This window comes from Schistocerca gregaria, chromosome 1, assembly GCF_023897955.1.
Source record: "Schistocerca gregaria isolate iqSchGreg1 chromosome 1, iqSchGreg1.2, whole genome shotgun sequence".
Lineage (NCBI taxonomy): Eukaryota > Metazoa > Arthropoda > Insecta > Orthoptera > Acrididae > Schistocerca > Schistocerca gregaria.
Genome location: NC_064920.1, coordinates 490,156,087 through 490,167,704, shown reverse-complemented (window position 1 = coordinate 490,167,704; position 11,618 = coordinate 490,156,087).

Here is an 11,618-nt window from a genome sequence, read left to right as displayed (position 1 = left end):
TGGTCCCGCTGCTGTAGATTTTGATTTGCTGTGAACCCAAGGTTGCGTCTATGTGTACAACAATTTGGTCTGTTTTGGTTCTGCTGAAAGTTTTCCACTTACCATTATTTGTGAATCCATTCGTACTATTGTTGTGAGCAGACCAGTTCACATTTTGTTCTCACAACAGTTGACTGTTACTATGCACATGGCTTGGTCCTCGATTATGCAAATTAAAGCTTTTCTACGTAAATTTTGCTCTCACATCCTCCTGTATTGAATCCGTTGAATTGAGAGTTGGAAACATATCTTCCAGTATGCCTTTGAGACATGTAGAAACATCTCATGAAAGCCTATGGGCAGAATCTGAAAAATATCTGCATGTGATATGGGTTCATACCAATATTTCGATTTGAATATTTTTCTGAATATCTCCTGAGACTTCCATTCCTGAAAGCAAATGGCCCGGGGTTAAAAACTTCATTCCTTAGCCATTCCTGTATTCCTCTTGACCAATGTTTGTCAATGCAAAGCTTTTCAATTGCATTATAAGAGCCACAGGATTCCATCATCTCTGTAGCCTAGAGGCCATCTTCACCAAGAATATACCCTGAAACATAACAAACGTGCTCTTGATTGTTCCATGACCTAGGCAACATGTTCCAAAATCCATTTATAAATACGACTGGGTTAATAGTTTTTTATCAGTAATGAATGCTTGGAATTGTCCGTTTCAATAATTTCTCCTCCCTCAACATGGCAGCATATAATGTTGTGGAAGGAACAGCACCATGCCAAAATTAACACTGGTGAGCACTGGTTAGCCTGCACAAAGTGATCTGGCGTTCAAGGTCTGTAGTCTTTCTGACTCTCAGGTTCCCATCTGTTTATCTTTCACAGTACCCCCCCCCCCCCCCCAGATGCCTTAGACTTCCTGAGTAACTTTTTCCACCATTGGGACGGTCTTTCTTCTCCTGTGTATGCAATCTGGAACAAGTTGACCTTTTATGTCGTGTACTGCACATGTAAAATTAGAGGCAGTGACTGGATACTCTGATTAATGTGCTGGGTGATCTGTTCCTCCTTCAAATTGGACCATGCATTTAGTTCCATTGAGACGCATTGCTTATGTTCCTCAAACTTGGCTTTAATGAATGGTTTGTCTTTGGTATTTACATTTGCTACTTGCTCTGCAAGTCCGTCTACTACAAAGTCTAAACTTTCCTGCCAGGGTCTAATTTTCTTCTCATCAGTAGACAAGTTTTTCATTTTCAGAGGAAACTGTTCCTGAGCTTTGCACAACTCAGTTGTTTCATTGACTGGTCTGATAAATTGAATGTGAGGTCTCTTTGCTGATGTGCAGTTGTGGCTACATCCTGCTTGGTAGGTGGATTATCTTGTCCATTGCTATTAATTTGAGTTGCTACAAAATTTCCGCTATCATATCTAGTATGGATTCACTAGCAACTGCACCTTCACTAACTTCTTCAATTTCCTCCACAGCCTGAACATTTAATTGCTGTTGATTCTCCATTTTTAATTGTGAGCAAATTTTCTGACCAATACACAAACAATACACTGAAGACTGAAATCTGTCCTGACTTATAGGGATATGAATTTAATACTAACACTCATAATTTAAATTAAACATAAGATGCACATGGAATCCTGGAGAAAAGCGACATACAATATAACACTAAGTATGTCCTGGAAGGACTACTCAGAGGATAGTGTGCTGACCGAAGTTTTCTAATAACAGGAAAATGAGTAAAGACTGTACAACATAGATTAATAAAAAAGCTAAGAATCTCTTTGTTACTTAACTGGTACAGGTGAGCCAATGATGACAATCAATGTACATATGGTTGCCTCAACAAGGCTCATCCAATTGATGTAGATTCATCTATGGTACACCTCCTTGTTCTCAAGCATGGATACATGGAACAAAATAAAATATGCAAATTAGCACAATTACAGTAATGTATGATACAAATGTCCTGACACCTAGGGCACAACTAAAATGTAATCTCTATCAATTATATATAAAGAATATTGTTGTGATGGAAACGACGTACAAAATCTGATACTGAAGTATATTGTTCCGAGTTCTGTAGTGTGAATGAATTTACCTTTATCCTCGTGCATGAATACGATCAAATTTTATCATATAGTACACATTCACCAATGATGAAACTATAATAATATAGAGTTAACATCAATGTTTATTCCTTTCGATTTTCTATTCATAATGATTCTAATAATATAACAGGAAGTGGTCTTTATAGTTTCAGCATAATTATTCTGTGGCAAATCTGAAACATGCTGGTAGTGGTACATTTGTTTTGGACACTTGCAATTAATTCAAAGTCTCTTTATGCATTTATAAACAGAAGGGAGACCATATGTGTGCTAGTGTGACTCACTGTATGGCGATTGAAAGGGTAGCTCTTGTTGTACTAACAATTGAAAGTCAAGTTGAATAATGGATTACCAAAGTGTGCAATGACTGTGCTGCAGGTTCTATCTACCCAGTTATCCTGCAGATATTCCCACGAATTATAAAGATAATAGCTGAGAAACCTGGCATTGTCCAGGTCAGAACATATGGTATGGGAAAAGACATCAGTACCATTCTAGATAAGAGATGCATACAGATGTATATCTCACTAAGGAAATTATGAATGCAATTATCTGTTAATAAGGTGCTTTGGTCACAATGGATGGCAGTAGGTGAGTGTGGTGTGGAAAAATTCTCAAAATATAGAGCACCAGGTATTTTTAGGTAAAGCTAAATAATATATGACTTACTAACTTTACTGTATATGTGAAAATGTTTTTATTGTTTCATTTATGGTTTAGTATAATGGTGATAGAATCCTCAACATGTTTCCTCCATAGTGTTGTGGGTGGAGACGGGTGATTGTGGTTGGCAAATATCTCAATACAATATGCAGTTTGGAACACTAAGTTCCCTTACAAAAAACTATGTTCTTTATGACTTTTGAACTTTACTGTATTAGTAAACACACTAGCTTATAAAATCCTCACCCTGTTCCATCCATACTGGCAATAACATATAGTCATATTTAACTATGGATAACATCCTGGGGCCAATGTTAGTTCAGTAATATTGTCTTAACACAATAGTATTTAAACTAAACTGATAAGGAATGGAAGTTAATTTATTTAATTATACTGCCTTCTCATTGCATATACATTAGTATAATATCTTGTTTTCACAGTACTTGCTTATAGACGGTATTTGCAGTGATTGACGAAAATATACTACATTTTGAAAAGAAATACGTTCACATAATTGAATTGTTTATCCAAAATCGCTGTGGTGTACTGTTGCAAGTTACGATTATTTTTATGTTTGGGTCTATCTGCATTTTCTTCTTTGTGTCTCTGTTGGTCGTCAGCAAAGTGTGGTTGACAAAAATATGCAGAAAGATTAAAAGCTGATAATTTGACATACCACGTCATTATTTATGACGAAACTGTGCGAGCATCATATTCTGTCAGACGAATGAAACAATAAAGCAGTTTCACATGTGTGGTAAAGTTCATATGTCACAGAGTATATAGCCTTTCCTAGAAGTATTTATTGCTCCATATTTCATCGATTTTTGCTCGTCACACTCACCTACTTCCATGAAATGTGATAAAACTCGCTTATTAACAGTGTGACAGCAAGGGCTGGCAGTAGATGGTCATGAAGAAAAGTCTGTCATTACATACACACACAATCCATTTATACATAGATACAGATAGACTGATCACAGTTTTCCCTGCCTCGAGATGACTGGATGTTGGTGTTTCGTCTTCATCATCATCATTCATACCCATTATGGTCGGAGGAAGGAAATGGCAAACCACCGCCGCTAGAAACTTGTCTAGTCGGCGGTGTGGGTCTCCCACATGGTTCCCCTCCGTTCGTAGGAGTATGGGACCTCATCATCATCATCACATGAATTATTGAGGATTAGGTTATTCAGATTAAGCAGTTCAAACATCCATATATATTCTTCATTAAGTAATTCAAGTGTTTCCTACCATTTGCAAAACAAATCCTTATCAAGCTCGTCCATAGGCAGACATGAAATCCGTTGTTCACAAAGTAGCTACATTGACAACCATAACAATGAATGATTATAGAGTATCTAGTAATTTATATGTCTTCACAGATCCATCACAAGGTTTCCTGCTTCACTGAAATTTTGATACATGGAGTAAAAATTTACCATCCTGTCAGAGAGTGGATAGTGCTATTGCATTAGATTCAGCATAGTGTCACCATTGGCACTTTGCTTGTGTAGAGCATAATATTGCTTTCAAGTTTGAAATAAAAGGCACAGTCTGATTCTTTCCTTTAAATCACACATAAGCCTAGCAAAGGGGGATACCATAGCATGTACCTCATGCAGTTACCATTCAGGCCCGTTTAATGTACACTCTGGTTAGAAAATACAAGTACTGAAAACGTGACCTTATGTAGACCTTGCAGATACAATGAGCATTTGAGCAGATTAAAGACAGTCTCTCTCAAAATATGACATTGGCACAGCAACTTCTCACTGCCCCTCTGAAAATCCCTTCTGATGCAAGCAGTTCTGATATTTGTGCAGTGCTTGAGCAGATGACAGCAGATGTATAGCAACAGGTATGTTTTTTCTCTGAAAAACTGACTGTCACTCTCACTGCAAATAGTCAGTATGTCATAGAGAACTGTTGATGGTGTATGAATCGAAGCCCCATTTCAAAGACGATATTGAAGCTAGACCACTTACTCCTACACAGATCTGAGGTTGTTGGTGACTCTGTCCACAATTCATCCACAGTCTACTGCCTTTACTGTTTTCGATGTATAGTTTATATTGCACAATTTTCAACTGACAACTGACATCTCCAGGCTACAGATGATGTCCCCTGTCTGTATGAACACTCAGCAGATATTTAATGTTGATATAGCAAAGGCACAACTTCAGAAGACACAATTTCTCGACCGCCTAAGCAACACCGCTACTGACTTGTAAATAGAACGTTGCACCATTCTTGGTACATCAGCACAAGCTTTGAGTGACATATCACAGAACTGACTTAGACAGGTCGTCCCACTCGTTTTGTGGAACGGTATCTTCGGCAACTGTACAGATTTCCTTGGCACTCCAGCAACTACACTAATCATGGACCGTTTCACATGGTCGATCAACAAATGAGATTGTGAACACTAGATTCAGGCTTGTATAGCCCACAAATGTTGTAAAATAGGCTGATACACACAGGCGACAATGGCCACTACCCCACACCCAGAGATTATTTACAGAATGTTCACCAGAATCTCACCAGGCAAAGAAGTTTCTGTTACTTCTTTCGGTCATCGAGCAAGTCAGCTACTGGATTGGAGCCATACCAATCTCCAACATCACGGTAGAATCCACGACAAGGGCATTTGTTCAGTTATGGACTTTCCGTTTTGGCTGCCCCGACTCCAGCATGATTGGTGGAGGACACCAGTTTGAATTGGCACTCTTCAGTGAACTCAGCAACTTGTATGGTCTTCAGCAGCTCTGAACCGTAGCACATCACCTTCAAAAAAGTAGCTCTGTGGAGTGTTGATGTAAGGGAACATTTTTATCGCATATATACTTTCACGCAAATTTCTTTCACAAACAGTGTGTTTGTGTACTCTATGAAATTCAGGTATTTTCTCACAGCACCCCAATGAAATATAATTAATTTTCTTTTCTGACTGAATAGGGAAACGCTGAGTAGACACTAATTTTCATTCCCCTTTTCATGCTGGAGAAAACTGAAAAAGAAATTCTGAGAGAAGGAAGTGCTGATTCCGTGGGGCATTAGGAGAAGTTGAAAAAAATGATAAACGAAGATCTGTGATGAGATAGTACAACTAAGCAGTGCCAAAGAGTTTTGTTAAAATGAGTGGTATAGATATAATTATGCTGAGGATAATTATTGTTTGATATTGTGACGTAAAATTAATTATTATGAGGGCTGATCTTGTTCTTTAATGGAGCAGAGAAATGTGTTGTTTTCTTCTGTAATATAATGAAAATGATCTGAGATATACAGACACAGAAAAAGGTTTTCTTGTGAGATTTTAAAGAGGAAAGAGCGTTAAGTATTGATAAACTTTTCGAGAGACTGCAAACAACAAGTGTATGTTAATTAACTGGATGTTAGAATACAGTTATAAGTAATGAAAAAGTCTTTCTTTCATTAGTTAGAGTGCGAACTACTTCTTTTCTTTTAAAATTCTAAGACAAACTTTAAGTGACAGGAAATCAGTACAAGAGGTTTTCAGCTCTGATGTAATTAATCTATGGCGTATCAGACCACATATGTGGGACTGGTTTCATCTTTACTTTTAAGGAGAGGTGTAGCTCAGCATTAATTCACTGAGTGAATGCCATTTCATGAGTGTGTTTCATATTGTGGCAATTGGAGTCTAGTTTTCTTGTAAGATTACAGAAGTGAGAAAGTGTTCTGATTAGATGATTTTCATTAATCTGCACACTCCTATGTATATACAGGGTGTTTAAAAAATGACCGGTATATTTGAAACGGCAATGCAAACTAAACGAGCAGCGATAGAAATACACCGTTTGTTGCAGTATGCTTGGGACAACAGTACATTTTCAGGCAGACAAACTTTCGAAATTACAGTAGTTACAATTGTCAACAACAGATGGCGCTGTGGTCTGGGAAACTCTATAGTACGATATTTTCCACATATTCACCATGCGTAGCAATAATATGGCGTAGTCTCTGAATGAAATTACCCGAAACATTTGACAACGTGTCTGGCGGAATGGCTTCACATGCAGATGAGATGTACTGCTTCAGCTGTTCAATTGTTTCTGGATTCTGGCGGTACACCTGGTCTTTCAAGTGTCCCCACAGAAAGAAGTCACAGGGGTTCATGCCTGGCGAATAGGGAGGCCAATCCACGCCGCCTCCTGTATGTTTCGGATAGCCCAAAGCAATCACACAATCATCGAAATATTCATTTAGGAAATTAAAGACGTCGGCCGTGCGATGTGGCTGGGCACCATCTTGCATAAACCACGAGGTGTTCTCAGTGTCGTCTAAGGCAGTTTGTACCGCCACAAATTCACGAAGAATGTCCAGATAGCGTGATGCAGTAATCGTTTCGGATCTGAAAAATGGGCCAATGATTCCTTTGGAATCATTGCATATCGCCGTCATCAATCCTGTGCACTATATCGTTAGGGAATGTCTCTCGTACAGCAATGGTAGCGGCGCTGAGGGGTTGCCGCTTTTGAATTTTGTATGGATAAAGGTGTAAACTCTGGCGCATGAGATGATAAGTGGACGTTAGCGTCATTTGGACCGCAGTTGCAACACGGCGAACGGAAACCCGAGGCCGCTGTTGGATCACCTGCTGCACTAGCTGTGCGTTGCCCTCTGTGGTTGCCGCACGTGGTCGCCCTACCTTTCTAGCACGTTCATCCGTCACATTCCCAGTCCGTTGAAATTTTTCAAACAGATCCTTTATTGTATCGCTTTTCGGTCCTTTGGTTACATTAAACCTCCGTTGAAAACTTCGTCTTGTTGCAACAACGCTGTATTCTAGGCGGTGGAATTCCAACACCAGAAAAATCCTCTGTTCTAAGGAGTAAACCATGTTGTCCACAGCACACTTGCATGTTGTGAAGAGCACACGCTTACAGCAGAAAGACGACGTACAGAATGATGCACCCACAGACTGCGTTGTCTTCTATATCTTTCACATCACTTGCAGCGCCATCTGTTGTTGAAAATTGTAACTACTGTAATTTCGAAAGTTTGTCCGCCTGAAAATGTACTGTTGTCCCAAGCATATTGCAACAAACGGTGTATATCTATCGCTGCTCGTTTAGTTTTTATTGCCGTTTCAAATATACCGGTTATTTTTGAAACACCCTGTATGTAGTAGCTCTGGCATCCCAAAATATAATACAAGAAGTGCAAGAGCATATTTTCAATATCTGCTATCTACGAATTGTGGTCAATCATACTAGAAAACCGCCACTGCAAATTTGAATCTTAATATCGCCTATCCAGTTAAATCTAGGTCTTAACGTCACTGTTCATTACATTACCAACAGCAAACCCTCTTTATTTACTTTGGATACAGATTTTAGCTCAATATCCAGGCGATCGAATTTAAATATTCAGTATGTAAAATATTAATTTTGAAGTCCGATTCACGATTTTGCTAACAGGACAAGACGAGTTTTGTTCTGTCGAAATCTGTAATAAATATTCAAGCAGTTTACAATATGGTAATGAAAACAGAATCTAATATTTATTATCTTAATAAGTTAACATATTTTGAATAAAATCATATTGTCATCAGTGCTTTGTGTGCAGGAGGATGGGATACTGCATACAATGTGAACCAAGGAGGTTTCTCCTTGGTGTGAACGTGATAACAGCTTGCCAACCTTTCGGTGTTGCTGGGTGATACAGTTGCACGAAAATTATCATACATTTTGTTAGGGTATCGAGCATACATGACATAAAAATAGGCCTGTTCCGATTATTTGACGTTAACTTCTGTGCATTTTAATGTCATTGTTGAATTACATTTTTATTAGAAAACAATTTATTAAAATTAAAAGTGGTTAATAAAATGATATAAATATTTACTTTAGTTTCGTTAACTTGGAAGAAAACTTAAAAATTGAATGCATCATTATCATCCACCAGGAACAGAAAAACTGGAAGTGAATGACTGCAAATGTAAGTGCTTTTTCTTCCTGCTCCTGAGTATATTTGTGGTATGAACAAAATTTTTGCATAAGCTGCTGCTCCTCACAAACTGGCTGGCAAGCAAACATCCATTCACTGTGAGAGTATTCCTGTTTTTCAATTTTGTAAAATTTATTTTACTAAAACCTCTTTTTCAGCCAGCATTCCAATGTGGGAGGGGTAAACATGAGCGTGAAAATCCTGCTAGGAGAAGGAATTTCCTCTTACCAGATAAAGTTTTATGATGAGTATGTTCCCCCAAAATACATCAATTTCTGAACAGTTCTAAATATTTCTGTGTATCTTTGCAATAGGAAGTTTCATTTTGTCATCTTCGATTTGCTGTAGATGATTACCATTCTTCGTAATTTTGGCGTAAGAGATGTGGAAGAGCCCTTTTAGGTGTCAAAATTGCGAGCAATAGCAATAAACTACCATCAGTTATATCTCTATTTCAGCTATGAAGATTCTTCCTCCATGAAAATCTTACATTTGTGGTAAAACTTATCATGGCATCCTGTCCATTATATACTTCTAGTTTTTGAATTGCCTTCAGAACTTCAGCTCCCATACACTTTTAGCTGTCAGGTAGAAACTATGACTTGTTGCGGTCGATGTCAATCAATTTATTGTTAACGACATTCTGCCGGTCCACGTAGCAAACTAACATTTTCTAGTACCCTTCTATCATCTTTTCGTGTATGTCAATGACAACTACTTTACCACAAGGCAAATACTTATTCCGATCAGTAAATTTCGGTAAAATATAGACCAGAAATAAATAAAATAATTTAAAAAGATAGTTATTGAGGGACTGGTGAATTTTGTTCTGCTATAACCAGTCTCTCCTACAGGTATTTAGGTAGCCATCTAGTCTGTGATGAATGCAATGTTTTATGAAGTTAGATGTGTAAAAATGTTTGAAAATCATGCAATTGTGCCAGTCTTTTAGCGCTAGCTTTGAAATGATTACTAATGTTCCCAGTTAGGCCTTCATAATGGCTGCGAAGACTTTTACAAGCTTCACTGGCACATATGTAAAGCGAGTGACATATCCATTTGAGAACAATTAATTCAGATATTTTTCAGTTAACTGGGTGGCAACAAAAAGTTTCTTGACCTCATTACTGAATTACAGCAATCAGAAGCAAATTCTATAATATTTTTTCAGGAACAATGAAAGTATTGGATTAGAATAAAGGTTTTTACTTGTTGCACCTTAGCCTTATCATATTCGCCTGACTTAAAAATTTCAGGAAAGATTCCAAAAGTTACTTTCAATTTTATGACTTTATCAAACCACGACACAGAATGTATTAAGAGAACCTTTATCTGTTGACTTTTCAGCAACCAGAATGAATTTTGTATCCCCGAGTTCTCTGGAAGTTCATTCTTATGACTTCTCCTATAACCTACTTTATGATATGGGCACATTTAGTGCGACTCAGATGTATAATGCCGGCAGTTTTAGTGTCAGGAAAGCAATTCTTAACTATGCTCTCCAGGTAATCTACAAACCTGAAACGAAGATTGTGTTCTGCCCTGCATCCTATCAATTTAACTTCTGCATTGAGAGTCTGATTATTTAGAACGGTATCAATGGTAGCTGATTTCAAAATGTACTCAAAACTGTCTGATCTTTAGATAAGACCTACTTTATTTTTTGACAAGATTTTCACTTTTAGACTGTTTTCAATGCATCCAAATTCAAATGAAAAAGTTATATTACAAACTCCACATCTAGGCCTTTTGGAGTTCAATTCATCGGCACATAACCAGCCTTTAAATTCAGAATTAATTTTCCAGAATTTTTTAAATATATGTTTTGGCCTCTTATATTTAAACACAACGAGTGTACAGTTTTTGGCTAGCGAGTTGCATTTGCACCTTTGGTCCGACAAGTACTCTTCATTGATAAGTGCAAATATTGCAGTTGCACTGCTTGAATTTATGAGTCCATGGGGCGTTAATACTAACACTGATGATGGTCAAACAATGATTGAAATCAGGTTGCAACAGAAATAAATATTTTTACTTCAATGACCAATGCTAACCCTCCTCTTTTTATTACCACTGGCGTGGTGATCATGGTGCCATTTCTTTTGACTTACTGGGCACTATGCATGGTGCAGTGCAGTCAATATGGTGAATTCCGCAGGTTGTTTCATCTCAGGGAACAACCTAAGTTGAGTCATGCAACAACAGTGTAACGAAATTGAGGAATCCCACATTTACATCTACATCCATACTCCGCAAGCCACTCGACGGTGTGTGGCGGAGGGTACCCTGAGTACCTCTATCGGCTCTCCCTTCTATTCCACTCTCGTATTGTTCGTGGAAAGAAGGATTGTCGGTATGCTTCTGTGTGGGCTCTAATCTCTCTGATTTTATCCTCGTGGTCTCTTCGCGAGATATACGTAGGAGGGAGCAATATACTGCTTGACTCTTCGGTGAAGGTATGTTCTCGAAACTTTAACAAAAGCCCGTACCGAGCTACTGACCGTCTCTCCTGCAGAGTCTTCCACTGGAGTTTATCTATCATCTACATAACGATTTCGCGATTATTAAATGATCCTGTAACAAAGCACGCTGCTCTCCGTTGGATCTTCTCTATCTCTTCTATCAACCCTATCTGGTACAGATCCCACACTGATGAATGTATTCAAGCAGTGGGCGAACAAGCGTACTGTAACCTACTTCCTTTGTTTTCGGATTGCATTTCCTTAGGACTCTTCCAATGAATCTCAGTCTGGCATCTGCTTTACTGTCGATCAACTTTATATGATCATTCCATTTTAAATCACTCCTAATGCGTACTCCGAGATAATTTATGGGATTAACTGCTTCCAGTTGCTGACCTG